This window comes from Chenopodium quinoa, unplaced genomic scaffold, assembly GCF_001683475.1.
Source record: "Chenopodium quinoa cultivar QQ74 unplaced genomic scaffold, ASM168347v1, whole genome shotgun sequence".
Taxonomy (NCBI): domain Eukaryota; kingdom Viridiplantae; phylum Streptophyta; class Magnoliopsida; order Caryophyllales; family Amaranthaceae; genus Chenopodium; species Chenopodium quinoa.
In genome coordinates, this window is record NW_018744633.1 from 5,067,086 (window position 1) to 5,083,190 (window position 16,105).

Genomic DNA, 16,105 nt, shown 5'->3' on the forward strand with positions numbered 1-16,105 from the left:
AGAGGCTCTTGAAGCCAGCCGAATGGCTGCTGAAGAGCTGCTCCATGCCAAAGATGTCCAACTCTCAGAGGCTGCTGCTGCTGCCGAAGCTCAGAGAGCTGAACTCCATGAGGCTGAGGATCAACTGATGATCCAAAAAGTTGAAGTGGCCCAAGCTCAGACAAAGGCTTCCCGAGTTCAGCAGGAGCTGAACGAGCTGAAAGGTTCCTCCTCCAAGCTCGCTGATGAGCTGAAGAAATCCAAGGAAGACTTGGAGGAGACCCAGAAGAAGCTGGCTGATGCTGAGGCTTTACTCAAAGTCCGTGTCTATACCCAAGAGGAATATGAGATGGGTTTCAGAAATGGGTTCCGAGTATGCCGAAGAGTCTGCCTTCATGCTGAGCCGAAGCTGGACTGGTCTAAATGTGCTGAGTGGGTCCAGAATCCCGAAGACCCTCATATGAAGTATGCAACTCCAGCCGAAGCTGAAATCCTTAAGGCTGAGGAAGCCGAAGAGGAAGCTGAGAGAATGGAGTTGGAAGCTGAACAGAGGGAAAGGGAGGCTCGGCAGAGTGCAAAGCCCGCTTCTTCTGCTGCTGGGGCTGAGGCCACCATGGGGCTCAACGCTGATCAGTCTGATCCTCAGGCTGAAGCATAGGAACTCGGGCAGTCGTCTTCAGAATCTTGCGGTTCATCATGTGCTTAACTTTAGACTTGCCGCTTTCTGAATTTTTTGCCTTGTTTTTTGCTTCAGCTTGCCTTGTCGTACAGCAGTTTTATTTTTTTTGCTTATGTACGTATTTCGGCAGCTGTTATTTTCCGCTTGGGGGCGGCTGCCGATACTGTTAAATTGAACTTGTAGCTCAATTTTTGAGCATGAATTATATATCTGATGCTCTTTTCTTTAGTTGCTTTGTTTTTGAATGCTTTACTGTTTCTGTTTCTTCAATTCTGCCGAACATACTTGCACTGATAGTGCTTCTTGCCCCCCCCCAGAAATTGAAGTATGACTTCAGCTGAATAAGCAATTTCTTCACTTCTTCAAAATGGGTATCCGAAACACAGGGCCAACTGAAGGCAATGCTTCTGGGATACAAGTCTTACTGAAGATTGACTTCATCTGAAAGTTGGATATCCGAAACACAGGGCCAACTTAAGGCAATGTTTCGGATAATGGCTCTCTGGGATACAAGGCTCAGTTAAGGCAATATCCCAGAATTGTCCATGGACTAATGTCTTTGGAGAACAAGTCTTACTGAAGTTTTACTTCAGCTGAAAGACCATTGTTCTTTAAAAAGACGCATATCCGAAACACAGGGCCAATTTAAGGCAATGTTTCGGATAATGGCTCTCTGGGATACAAGGCTCAGTTAAGGCAATATCCCAGAATTGTCCATGGACTAATGTCTTTGGAGAACAAGTCTTACTGAAGTTTTACTTCAGCTGAAAGACCAGTGTTCTTTAAAAAGACGAGTTTTGTCAGCAATCTGAAACCCAGTTACCCGAAGGCGAAGGTTTCAGACGAGGCTGATTTAAAAAATTTCAACTGTTGCTATTATCCTTGATTTTCTGTCTATCTTTGAAAAATGGATACCCGAAACACAGGGCCAACTTAAGGCAATGTTTCGGATAATGGCTCTCTGGGATACAAGGCTCAGTTAAGGCAATATCCCAGAATTGTCCATGGACTCATGTCTTTGGAGAACAAGTCTTACTAAAGTTTGACTTCAGCTGAAAGACCAGTGTTCTTTAAAAAGACGAGTTTTGTCAGCAATCTGAAACCCAGTTACCCGAAGGCGAAGGTTTCAGACGAGGCTGAATAAAAAACCCTTAAAGAGTAGATAGAACAAAGAAAATTTTGAAAGGATAAAAAGTTGTAAATATTTATATAAATGGCGGCTCCAAGGCCTTTCATTAGTTAAAAATGTACTTACAAAGATTGTTCTGCCCCGAAGGGTTTACACATGGTATTTTTTCAGTACATCAGCGTTCCAGTGATTTTTCAACTCAGTTCCATCCAACTGCCGAAGTCGGTATGTCCCTGGCTGAAGCTCATCATAAATTTCATAAGGTCCTTCCCATGTAGCTGAGAGTTTCCCATGGATTCGGCCTTTCTGAACTGCAGCAGCATTCCGAAGGACAAGGTCTCCAATTTTGAGAGGCCTTGCATGGACCCTTCGGTTATAAAATTTGCTGATTCTCTGCTTATAGGCGGCCATTCTATCTCGGGCTGAGTCTCTTACTTCGCCGAGGAAATGAAGAGATTCCCTCATCAGTCGCTCATTCTCAGCCGAGAAGTGGTGCACTCGAAGGCTCTCAGAGCCAATTTCCACTGGAAGGACGGCTTCGGCACCATACACCAGTTCAAAAGGTGAGTGGCCCGTTGCCTCTTTTTCAGTTGTCCGAAGGGACCAAAGGGTTCCGGGGAGCTCCTCTAGCCATTTGGACTTTTGATCTTCCACCCTCTTCTTGAGGGCATTTAAGATCTGTTTATTTGCAGCTTCGGCTTGTCCGTTACTTTGCGGGTGGCATACCGCTGAATATGCCAGTCTGATGCCGAACTGATCTGTGTACCGCTTCAGCGGTAAGTTATCAAATTGCCTCCCATGATCGAAGACAAATACTCTCGGGATGCCAAAGCGAGAAATGATATTCTGCCAGATAAATTTTCTGACAGTTTGCTCTGTAATGTTCGAGGCTGCTTCGGCCTCGATCCATTTACTGAAGTAGTCGACACCAACTATCAGCCATTTTTTCTGGTACACAGCCTCTGGAAATGGTCCCAGTATATCCAGTCCCCATTGGGCAAATGGGAGTGGATTAAGGATCGGCTGAAGATCCCTTGCTGGCTGATGGATAACTGGAGCATATTTTTGACATTTTTCGCATTTCCGAACCAGCTCCTTAGCATCTGCGATCATGGTGGGCCAGTAATATCCAGCCCTCAATGCCTTGTGGGCTAAGGTTCTTCCCCCAATGTGGTTCCCACAGATGCCGAGGTGAATCTCCCGTAGGATATAATCTGCATCTGTTGGCCCACGCATTTCAGCAATGGGGCTGAGAAGGACTTTTTCAGAAGTTCCCCCCTGAAGACAATGAACCTAGAACTGGTTCTCTTCATCTTGGAGGCCAAAGCTTTATCCTCAGGAGTTTCTCCCCGAAGCTTGAAAGCTAGGATGGGGTCCATCCAACTAGGCTCTGGGTCAGCGCAGCACACTTCAGGTGCTTCGTCGACACTTCTCTCTCGACGCACTTCTACATATACAGACCTGTTCAGCTCGGTAAAAGATGAACTAGCAAGTTTGGAGAGTGCATCGGCTTGAGTATTCTGACCCCTTGGGATCAGCTGAACCTCAAAAGTTTTCAGCTCTGCAATGACTGATTTGATCTTGGCAAGATAAGCTATCATGGAGGGCTCTTTGGCCTCGTAGCTGCCACTGATCTGATATGCAACTAGCTGAGAGTCTGTTTTTAAGCAGACATGATCGGCTTCCAAGGAGATGCACAATTGTAGGCCGGCGATTGCTGCCTCATACTCGGCTTCATTGTTCGAGGCCTTAAAAGAAAACTTTAGTGCATACTCAAAGGATTTGCCTTCGGGAGAAGTTATCACTACTCCTGCCCCCGAACCGTTTTCGGTGGAAGACCCATCCGTAAACACGGTCCAGACTTTCTTTTCACTGTCTAGCGCTTCTTGGTATGAGCATTCGGCCAAGAAATCCGCTAGGGCTTGAGCCTTAATGGCAGCCCTCGGACGGTAGCTGATGCTGAATTCGGTGAGCTCAAAAGCCCACTTGGCTAGCCTACCGGATTTTTCAACCTTGCCGAGAACTTTTTCCAACGGCTGATCAGTTAAGACCACTATCTGATGGCAATCAAAATAGGGCCTCAGCTTCCGAGCAGCTACTACTACCGCGAAAGCAACTTTCTCGAGTAGAGGGTAGCGAGTCTCGGCATCCGTCAGTGTATGACTGACGAAGTAGATCGGTTGCTGACTCTTACTCTCTTCCCTCAGCAATACTGCGCTGATGGTGGCCGGGCTAACGGCCACATATAGGTATAAAGTTTCTCCTTCAGCTGGGCTAGCCAGCGTTGGGAGTCGAGCCAGATGCTCCCGAAGCTGTTGAAAGGCGTCTTTTTGCTCTTCCTCCCAAACAAGCTCTTTTGTTTTCGGGAGTTTCAGGGCTTTGAAGAAAGGTAACCCCTTATCCGAAGCTCTGGAAATGAACCTCGAGAGGGCTGCCATTCTTCCGGTGAGCCGCTGAACATCCCGCTTCGTTTTCGGCTCAGGAAGGTCGAGCGCCGCTTTGACTTTAGAGGGATTGGCATCAATCCCCCTTTTGCTGACCATGAACCCCAGGAATTTCCCTGACTTCACGCCGAAGACACACTTCTTCGGATTCAGCTTCATTTGATGCTTTCTCAAGGTGGCGAAAGTTTCAGCCAGGTCCTTTACATGGTCCTCTAGTTTTTTGCTTTTGACGATTGAATCGTCAACATAGACTTCCATGTTTCGGCCCTTTTGATCGGCAAAAACTTGATCCACCAGCCTTTGATAGGTTGCCCCCGCATTTTTCAATCCGAAGGGCATCATTTTGTAATTGTACACCCCAGCGTTCGTGACGAATGTTGTCTTGGCTCGATCGTCGGGGTGCATAAAGATCTGATGATACCCCGAGAATGCGTCCATGAAGCTAAGCAAGGCATGGCCACTTGTCGAATCGACTAGCTGATCGATTCTCGGCAAGGGATAGAAATCCTTTGGACAAGCCTTATTTAGGTCCGTGAAGTCAACGCACATCCTCCAGGTACCATTGGGCTTCTGAACCATCACCACATTTGCCAGCCATTCTGGATATTGGCAAGGTTCAATGAATCCTGCCTCCAATAATTTTTTGACCTCGGCTGCGATGTCTCGGTTCTTATTGGCGGAGTAATTCCGCTTCTTTTGCTTAACTGGTCGACACGTTGGGTCAACATTAAGCTTATGGGAGATGAGGTCTGAACTTATCCCGGGCATATCAGCTGCCGAGAAAGCAAACACATCTCTGTTATCCCGAAGGAGCTGAATAAGTTCGCAACGGGTGTTCGGATCAAGGTCCATCCCGATTGTTACACATTTCTCAGCGTCTCCTTCGGCCAACTCAACTGTTTCAGTCTGTTGGTCCATGTCCATTGCCGATGGACTGGACTCTTCAGAATCTGGCCTGCTGCCAATGTCAGCAGGTGTCCCAGTCTTTGTGTTCTTCGGCTGGCTCTCTGAGTCTTGCGGCTCAGCTGAAGAGCTAGCCTTTTCCCTTTCGGGCCCTTTTTCTCTGGGCACAGATCCTTGGGCCGAAGCACTTAGGCCTTTCGGCTTTTTTGTGCTTGGCTCTCTTTCTTTTTCTTTCTCCTCCTCATCCTTGTCGTCATCTGGGCGACTACTGGATGGCTTGAGGTAGTTGCACCTTCGGGCGTCCTTTTGGTTGCCCTGTATCCTTTCGGGGAAGCCGGCGTCTGAGACGTAAATCATCAGCTGATGATAAGTTGAGACGACCCCTTGGATCTCGTGAATTATGGGTCTCCCCAAAATCACGTTGTACACTGAAGGAGCGTCGATGACCAAAAATTCAATCATGACGTTCCGGGCTGCCTCATCGCAACCGATGGTGACAGGAAGTGTCACCTTCCCATCTGGATAAGTTGAAGCCCCATTGAACCCGGATACCGGATAGGGTACCGGCGTAAGGTGCTTGGGCTTCAGCTTAATTTGATTGTAGGCCTTTCGGAACAGAATGTTTGCTCCACTGCCACCGTCAACAAGGACCTTACTGACGTCGTGGTTGGCCACCGTGGCGATGATCACCAACGGATCCTCATGAGGGAACGTAATCCCCCGGCAGTCGGCGGCTGTGAACGTCATGTTCGGCACCGGCGGCTGGGGAGATTGAATGTCAGCGTTGTTCACCTGGTGAGTCAAAGCTCTAAGGTGGCGCTTGTGCTCCCTCCGAGAGTATATTCCTACCGAGATGACATTGATCGGAGGGAATTTCCCCTCCGGCTTTTTACTGTTTTTCCGGGGGAAATCAAGGTCCTGCCGAGGGTCCTTTGCTGACCTCTCGGATTCTTTTTTCTCGCGGTGATCCGCGATGTATTTTTTCAAGTATCCCTTCCGGACCATGTCCTCTATCTGGTCCTTCAGTTGGATACACTCCTCAGTGTTGTGGCCCGAAGACTCGTGGAACTCACACCACTGATTTTTATTTTTTCGCTGATACCACTCTGGGAGTGGTCTCGGCTTTCGGTAACTCTGCTCCTCCTTCGTCACACTGTAAATTTTGGCGCGTGGAAGAGAGAGCGGAGTGTAGGACTCGTATCTGCCTGTGTATGAGGCAAATCTTTCCTTCTTTGGGTCGTTGGCCAAAGATTGCTCCGGGGCCTTTGACTTTCCCTTTGCCTTATGGCCTTGGCCTTCAGACAAGGGTATTTGCCTCTGTTTCCCTCCCCCGGATTGAGGTTGGGTTTTCGCTTTGTTCCATTCTTCGGCTCGGATGAAATTATCCGAAGCACTAAGAGCTTCCTCCAAAGTCTGCGGGGTATGCATGACCATGAAGTCTAGGAACTTTCCTGGCTGAAGGCCATTCTGCATTGCGAAAACGGCTAGCCCCTGGTCTAGCTGGGAGACGCTTGATGACTCATTACTGAAACGGGTCAGGTAGTCTCGGAGGCTTTCGGTTTCCCCCTGTTGCAGACTCATGAGCTCTGCGGTAGTCTTCTCTCGGCGGTTTGCCGTGGAAAACTTGCTCCTGAACTTGGAGGACAGATCATCCCACCCTGTTATGGAGCCTTGCCTTACTCCCTTGGAGATCCACGCTTGCGCGACCCCCTTGAGAGTGGTTGGGAAATATTTGCACCAAGTCGCCTCGGATCTGGGGCAAAGATGCATATGAGTCTCATACGAGGCCACGTGGTCCTTCGGATCCGTGGTCCCGTCATATGTGATGTGCGAAGGGATTTTAACCGTGGGTACGCGCTCTTCCAGTATCCATTGCTCGAATGGTGAACTAGCGGGTAGCATAACGGCCTTGCCCTTGTTCCTGGCCGAAGGGACCGCGCTCCGCCCTCTTAGAGAGGTAGGAGTGGTTTTCGTCCCTGGCTGGGAAGTCTGGGCCTCGGCTGCAGGGAACGAGAGGCGACTACGCACGCTCGGTTCCTGGCCGCCGGGTCGGTCAAGGACGCTTCTGCGAACAGTCTCAGGTTCTCGGTGAGTAGATTCTGGCCGAGAGGCTGAGCTGCTGCTCTTATGCGCTTCTGGTCTTGAGGATGAGGATCCTTTTAAAAATTGAGGGTTCTTTTTCCTCTGTTTTTCATTTTTCCAAGAATCCTCCTCCCACTCTTCCAATTCCCGGAAGGAAGGAAGCTTCCCACCATCATGGTCTAATTTCCTCCGCTGATGCCGGGTATGCGGAGGAGTTCGATCACGAGGTGGTGGCATATTTTGTGCCCTCATCGCCTCCATGAGTACTGCCAGCGCTCTTGCCACCTCTTCCGAACTGGGCCCCGTCAAAGGGGTCCTCGGCCGAGTGTGGGAATGAGGCCGCGCAGCCGATGGTTGGCTTTGGGACACTGAATATGTCCTATGATCGGACTGACCCCTGCTAGACCGAGAGTGGTCCGGCCTATATTGAGAGTCATGAATTACGGGAGATAGGGAATCCTCCTTGTATGATCCTCCCTCCGAGCCGGCACCCTTGGGAGAGTTCCGGTCCGGCGAGGGCGATGGTGTAGGGGTTTTTGGCTTTTCGCCCGCTCCTTGACGGAGGCTTTTGCTCTTGCGGTTCTTAGCCATTGCTGCTAAGATAATTGCAAGATGATCTTGGTTAGGAATTTGACTTAAAGATTTTTGAAAGTCTTCCCCACAGACGGCGCCAAATTGTTTCGGGTGAAAACAATGGGACCTTGCCGAAGGTCCGCTGAAATGGAGAAGACTGGATTCGGTCCAAGTTGTGTTGGGCCGAAGGTTTCCTGCACAGTAAACACACGTAAACTAGCCTCGGGGGTGTTGCCGAGGAAGGCCCCTCCGATGCTAAAGTCAGTACAATGTGTAAGAAGAAGACACTATGCAAGAGAGTTTGTAGCTTGAGGCTTTTATGGAATATATCAGAATGTATGAATCAATATGTGAATATGAATCTATGAATGTGAATATCAATCCCCTTTTGAATGAGACAATATGATAGCTTTTATACCTCATCATATATGGAGAGGTTGGGCCTTAGCCCAATTGGCTTGCTTTGTGGGCTGACCTTTGACTTTAGCACAATTGGAGAGTTGAACCTTGACCTTGGGCTTTTAATTGGATCATTTAGTGCTTAGGCCCAATTTAGACTAAATTGGACCCAAACACAACTTAATAAACATTTTCGTTTACATACAGTTTACAATTTTTTTTTCTTATTTTAATTTCGTGACATTAAAACTATGGACCATAAAGTCTAAGGAATTTTTTTTTTTTTTTTTTGTGATATAATATGTTGTAGAGTTTGTGACTACTCTGTATTTCTACTTTGTTTAATTTGTTTATTTAATTTTATCAACAAACAGTTTATGGTCAAAACTTTGATTTCATAATATATAAAATAACAATTTTGAATTACTCGTTATATTTTTCGTTCAGTGAATGAATGATGACCTCAAGATAAAAAAAGTGGGGTTATAAAAAATAAATAAATAAATAAAATAATTGTTTCATCGTTTTGTTTTTCGGTATTTTGTTTTTTTACGAAAAATAAAAAAAATGTAAAGACACGTGGAGCTAGTTCAAAAAAGTTGAGCTCTCTCCCTCGTAAATAAAAACAAATCGAAGCCTTAGCTTTCATGGTTACATGCTTTACTTAGACAATTTTCCTTTGAAAAGCTTTCGACACTCTTGTAAGCATGCACGTTATGCATCACTACAAACATTGATATGGACCCGAATAAATACTCGTAAATGACAAATACTTTGTATGAGACTGACTTACAATACTTTATTGTTATACCTCATTATATACTCTATAAATGTTAATTATGTACAATGTATAATAGATAAATAAATATTAAGATTACATTAATATAATAATATTGTTTCATGCAATATTGAATTAATGAGTGAAATTACGCAAATTTTGCTCTAAAAATTACTTCATCCATAAACAAGATCATGTTATATCAGATATAATTAAGCATGCATATAACATAAAAGTTATTATTCTCATTTGTATTTATAATATAATTCGCTCGTTCCTTGGTTCTTTAATAAACATATTTTGAGTTCATCAATCACAAATCAACTGTCGTAGCAAAAGCTAGACACCATATTTCTTTATCCAATAGTCTAAAATAGTATACACAATAACTTAGAAGGATTAAGCAAAATTATGCTAAAAAAAACAATGCTACTATTAGAATGATTTGAAGGATGTGGCAAGATTCTATTGGAGTTGAGAAAACATCCAAGAACAAAAAATGAAAATAAAAACAATTTGTGGTAGTGATTAAATAAACGCAAAGAGAAAGGGGGCCATTGAAGTAACGGGTATAAGCAAATCGTCCTTAAACAGCGGGTAACATAAAGGGGCCAATTTCTAGTTATATGATCGTTACATATGACATGTGTCCTTATAATAAAGCTGTGGTGTCCTCCCGCTCTTTGCAAAAGCCATTTTTTTTATAAAAAAATTAATTTTATGGTTACAAGTTTATTAAGTTATCAAAATTGTACTAGATTTATTTTGTGATCATGGTAATTAGTTGGTATCTGATTGATCAATAATGTACGAGTATGTATCAATTGATTGTAAAAGTATTTGTAAATACTAGTAATAGTTAATTGTGATTTTGGCTATTAATTTATAGCAACCATTTTCAGTAAATGTGTGAAAAATAATTTTGGCTCATCTTAAATTCATTTTGATATACTCCCTCCGTTTTTAAATACTTGTTTCATTTCTCCATGTGCGGAATATTAAGAAAAAATTGGAAAAAATAATAAAATATGGAGGTAGTGGGGTAAGTAGAAGAATAAAAATTAATACTTCGTATAAAGTAAAAGTAGTGGAGAAAATTGAAGGAGATAGAGTATAAAATTAATAAAATATGATTTATTTTGGATCTATAGGTGAGAGAAATGAATTAAATCTTGTAAAAGATTTCCAAACAAGGAAATGAAGCAATTAAACAGAAGAAAGTGGAGCAAATATATAAAAACTAAGGGAGTAGAATACTCTTTATTATGAGTAGAGCACTAAAAAATGCCACCTCATTATAAAAGCACTAAAATCAAAATTTTATATGACCCCCTCCACGTACTCCAAAGGTCCCAAGTCCCAACAAATGGGACTCTATATTAGTCATAATAGTCTTGTACATTAGTCAAATGGAAATGATAGGTGCACTTATGTAGAGGTAATCAAAGAACGGACTAAGTTAGGGTATGTTCTCTTACGTTGAAATTCAGTTCACTTTAGTTCAGTTCAGTTCAGTTCAGTTTAGTTCAGTTCAGTTCAGCTCAACTCAGTTCAGTTTAGTTCAGTTCAGTTAAGCTCCTAATTTCCTTCTCTTATAAAATATTCAGTTCATTTCAGTTCAGTTCAGTTCAGTTCAGTTCAGTTCAGCTCAACTCAATTCAGTTCAGTTCAGCTGAGTTCAGTCAATGAGAACAGGCCCTTAAGAGTAAAAATTACAATTAGCTTGGTTAGGTCGGCCTAAGGTTCAACCCGAAAATACTTGTCCAAAATCTGCAAAATTGAATCGGGCTTAATCGGTTTTTTTGGAGCAAAATATAAGTAAAAAAAACTTAAAATTGTATGTCCAAGGCCAGTGGGAAACTAAAATTTTTTTGGCCTAATTTCAAACCAACTCTTCATTTTACTAAATAACTTTTGTAAAAAAAAAAAGAATATCTGAATTTAAATTATTTTAGTTGTTTTAATTGAATGGATTAATGGACTTTCGATGGTGGTATTTAATTAATCAATAACCAAAATATAATTTAAATTGTTAAGTAGGAGTGGATATTCTACCCTCCTAATGAGTAGATGTATCTATCTCCCTAATTTCATCACTAATCATGTATTCTAGGTAAACCCCAAACCTTAAGCCCTAGGATTGTCATCTTTTAATTGCGTAACTAGTAAAAAAATCTTTGAAATACTTGTGAAATTGGTTAACAAGGTCTCCTTTTAGCCTCACGTCATCCAAAAAATAAATTTAAAAAAGAGTACAATTAATTTATTTTTTGATAGTATAAAAAGAATCTCAGTTTACATGAATTTAATTTTTATTTATTAGTTTGTTCTAGAAGAACATGAAAACTTAAGGTGTTGTTTGGTTGATGTGGGAATTTAATTCCCATAGGAATTTATACTTCATGGGAAGTTAATTCCTTAATGAAATTCCTAGGAATTTCTTAAATGTGTTTGGTTGGCAATAAGGGAAATTAGAATTCCAATGAATTTTGGTTTACCTAGGGGGGCTAGGTAATTTACTTCCCATGTTTTGTGGGAAGTTGAAATTCCCATGAATTCCCACTTCCCCCATTTTTTGCTTTCTTATGTCAATCAAACAACTCCTCATTTTCTCAATTCCCATGAATTTTCAATTCCCCCATTTTAGAATGTCAACCAAATAACTCCTAAGTCATTTGACACTGACAAATAATTTAAAAGATAATGGCTTGATTTTGAATTACGGATTATTAAAGGGCAAAGCTCAAATAAGTAAGCAAATATACTTTTTTTTTTTTTTTTAATGTACTTGTATGTATAAAACAATTGATAAAACCTCATCAATATAAGAATAATGGATATTTTGCTAGTCTATAAATCGATTTACAAGTCTCAAATGGCTTTATTAGAATAATCAATTGCTTATAATAAACAATACTAGTAATGATAATTACTTGTATTAACAACACGCGATTTTGTCAAAAATTTCCAAGTATCTACATTAATTTATTTCCTCTCATTTTAGAATTGATAAGTAATTAAGATGAGGTTGAAAAAAAAAAAGATTTTAATAATCAATGAGAAAAATAGGTTTTGATGAATAATCCGCCACAAAAAATTAATTTAAGAAGGTGATTCAAAGGCTATTTTTTTTTTGGTGTTTAGAGAACCACAAGGGCGGGGCGAGAACCGATCCTAGGACCCCTTAAAATCGGGAGAGAAGCTCTAACCACTTAAGCTATCTCTCTCTCATAAGGCCTATAACATGCATGTTAGCATACTTTATAATTGTACTATGTTGTAGGTATGAAGTTGGTCAAGAAGGTCCAGCTTAAGAAATTATTAAGGTATACAAATGCAGTCAACCACTAGTAGTACTCGTAAGATTATTGAAGATTTGAAGCATTCTATTTATTTTAAAATTTAAAAAGTCGTTTTAATACTGCTGCCCTCTAATCAACTGCTTCGTACGTGGATGACATGTCATTAAGTCTTTAATTAACCCATCTAAGCCAATCTTTTATATGCTAAACCACTCAATATGACTCATTAATTAATCTTAAAATAAGATTAATAGGCCGAATGATACTCGTACATTGTTAGAAGACAAAAGTAGAAACAACAAAATTATGAACCTGTAAACACATGTAAAATTATTAAATTTAAGCTCCATAAACATGTTGCCAATTGCCATTAAGAAATAATAACGGTAACTTGCCTTTAATATGAACAGGGTATTTTATGGATATTGGCTATTTCATTAAAAAAAAAAAAAACTGCCACAATTTCAATTTTTTTTGCTCACACAATTGATTTCATTTTCACTTACGTTTTTATAAACTTAATTTGGTTGTATATTAAATTTGAGTAGTAACTCTTTCCATAAGAAAATAAAAATAAATGAGTAACTCTTATTACTCCTTTCGTTTTTAAATACTTGCTCCCTTTCTATTTTTTGGACTATTCATTTGTCCTACTTTGACTAATGTTTGTGATTTATACATAAGAAAAAAATAAAGTCTTGTAGGTACTTGTTGGAATCATCTCAATGAATAGATTATTAATTTTCAATTGTTAGAATTTGTATTTATTGCTAATTAAAGATATTAGTGACCAAAGATTAGCATCGACATGCGTGTCCAAGAGAAATAGAGCAAGTATTTAAAAACTGAGGTTATCAACCCCACTCTTATATTATGGGCCTATTCTGATTTACTTTACTGAACTGAACTGAGTTGTTTATGAGAAAAAGAAATTAGGAAATGAACTAAACTAGGTGAACTAAGTTGTTTATGAGATAACGGAATTAAATTAGGAACCGAATTGAACTGAAATTAAGCTGAAGAGAATAGACCCTATATGTTGAAATAATATGTATAATCAAGCACCCAAGGCTTAAGATATTACAAAGAGTATTACGAGTAAAATTAGTTAATGCATATACTAGGGTTTCCAAAGTTCTTCTTCCATCTTCATATGTATTTTAGGTTTTACACACTTTTATGATCAATTATAAGTTTAGATAATGAAATAATAGTTTTAATAAAATCTAATTTAACTTGTAAAATAATTTAATTTAAATAAGTTAAGAGTTACTCTCTAGTTGAGCAAGGACAATTCAAAAATTAGGAAGAACAATAAACAAATCTGGATCCCACCAAATTGCATGACTCATCACACTCGACCATGACCCAAACGAACATAGAGCAAATGACTAGTTGGCACCTCTAGTTTACCTGTTGAAACATAGAGTCAGTAAAGTTAAGCATGGGTCGAACCGAAATCAGAAGTTAGTTAGGCGCAACATGAAAATGACTCAATTTGGCCTGATCTTATCACAAACCCATCGGTGGCCACAATACACGTGTGGGTTAAGCCGTGCATGAGCTTTATTTATAAAAGATTGACACAAACCTTACACAACACGACTATTATTTAATTTGTTTATAACATAATCCGATCCACTTGAAAATAAAATATGTTGACATGGCACGTGTGGACCTACACGGCATGGCCCGTGCCTACCTTTAAACGCCATAGTGACTGCGCGAAGGCGGGGTGTCAAGTGTATCCCAGATATACACTACTGTAGCACACTAGATCAGAGTAGTCTTTAATTCATTCACACTCCAGCGGTGGATCTGAGATTCACTTGAAAAATAAAAAGGACAACATTGAAGCAAAGTGACACCCTGGTACAACCTGCCAATTACCTGTGTTTAACTGCTAAATACCAAGTATATTACGATCGGATTAATCCTAATATTGTTTTTGCCAGAACTTTTTGTTACTTTTTCCTACTCTATAGCTGTTCAGATCATATGCTACTTCCTAGTTCCTACATACTTCTATTCTTCTCTTTCTAAAAGTGCAAATACCTCACTTTCCATTACTTACAAAAGACACTAATTAGGGATCACCAATATATCACAGTATCAGAATCATCCCTTAATCAGTTATTAATTTTAATAAATTTATAATAATGTTTGTGTACAAAATATCTTTAATTAATTCAATACTAAAGTAGTGTACTAGTGTCGGTAGGATTATATATAGGAGCAGTCCATATTCTTTGACTCTAAATTATTTTGTTTTTATTATTATATATTTTTATTTAGATCTTCTTTCTTCTTATATTGGACAATGTTAGATCTAATAATGTTATGTATCGTACATACTTATGGAATGCGCCCTTTAAAGCTGGTATATCTTATAGCAATAAATTTTAAATCTATGTATCCTTAATTAGTTAGCAATTTAATGGATGATTGGATTCGTATTGTGGACTTAATTGGTGAGACATTGGAGTTCAAACTTGTCAAAGTTGTTTTATTCTTTCACCCTTTATTCTTAATCTATTACCTCTAGCATTAAGGGTTTGTTCACATTTATTGAATTGAATTGAGCTGGACTGAACTGAGCTGAGCTGAAATGAATGTTTTATGAGAGAGGGAAATTAAGAGCTGAACTGATTGAAGCTGAACTGAACTAAACTGCAATTAAGTAAATGTAAACATGCCCTAAATATGACTTAATACCATTTACTTTCAACAACTTATAATACATATAATAATACTTCGTATGATAATTTAACTGAACGTCAACTGGTAATTAAGGATTTTGAGTGGATTTTGAGTAACGGAGGTGATTTGATTCTATAAATGCGGTTTCACGTAAGTAAGATATGCATCTATACATATTGGAATTTGATTTAATTATGCAAAGGAGTAACATTTTATGAGCTTGCAATTAAATAGAGAAATTTGGGATTAGTCAAACAATTGGTTTTGCATGATGAGATTATAAAATGCTTTGATCTTGGTTATTGACAAAGAAATTCAAAGTGTTTTACAGAGTAACTTTTAAGGCATTTATTTGTACGTGACTACGTGTTATGTTTTGTTATGAATAAATTGACCTATACATGCATATATAAGTAATATAACTATGTGCATGCTGAATCAATTGTTTGGTGTAAGAATCCGTCCATGATGTTTCTATCAAAATTCTACTTCTTGACCACTAACGAGTTAGGCAATTACCAACCCTTACCAAATAAAAATTGCATAGAAAGTCACTTATAATTATATTAGATATCATCATATCATTTGTTTCTCCTAAGTTCAAACAGGTTTTTTTTTTTTTTTTTTTTTTTTTTTTTTTTTTTTTTTTTTTTTTTTTTTTTTTGGGATATTGTTTTAGTGATTAAAACATTTGTCAAATGGAGTGAAAGGAGGTCGGTTGTTCCTTTTTCCCTCCTACTTCAAAGCGATAAAAAGATTAATTAAAATAGCATTATTATACACCCGGCCCGAGTGTTCAAAACATCTATTTTCAGTATTAAAACTCTTTCAGATTAAAAAACCAGAAGGTGATCATATATGCTTTTTGCCTAGAGCTAATTATGTATCGAGTACAAAGTTTTAACACACAAAAAAGGTGTATGAGCATCATGTTGAGCTACATTAGAGACAAAAAAGTCAACCCGTACAAGTAATATAGAGTGTATGTATGTCAATTGTTTAATTGGATTGATTTGAGCATTGTGTTTCATGTAAAAATGATTAACACTCCATACGTTGTATGGTTTTAAAAATTTACTTGAGTGAAATGCCAAAATTTGCTTATGAGGACCATGAATATACCGTGTATAAAATAAA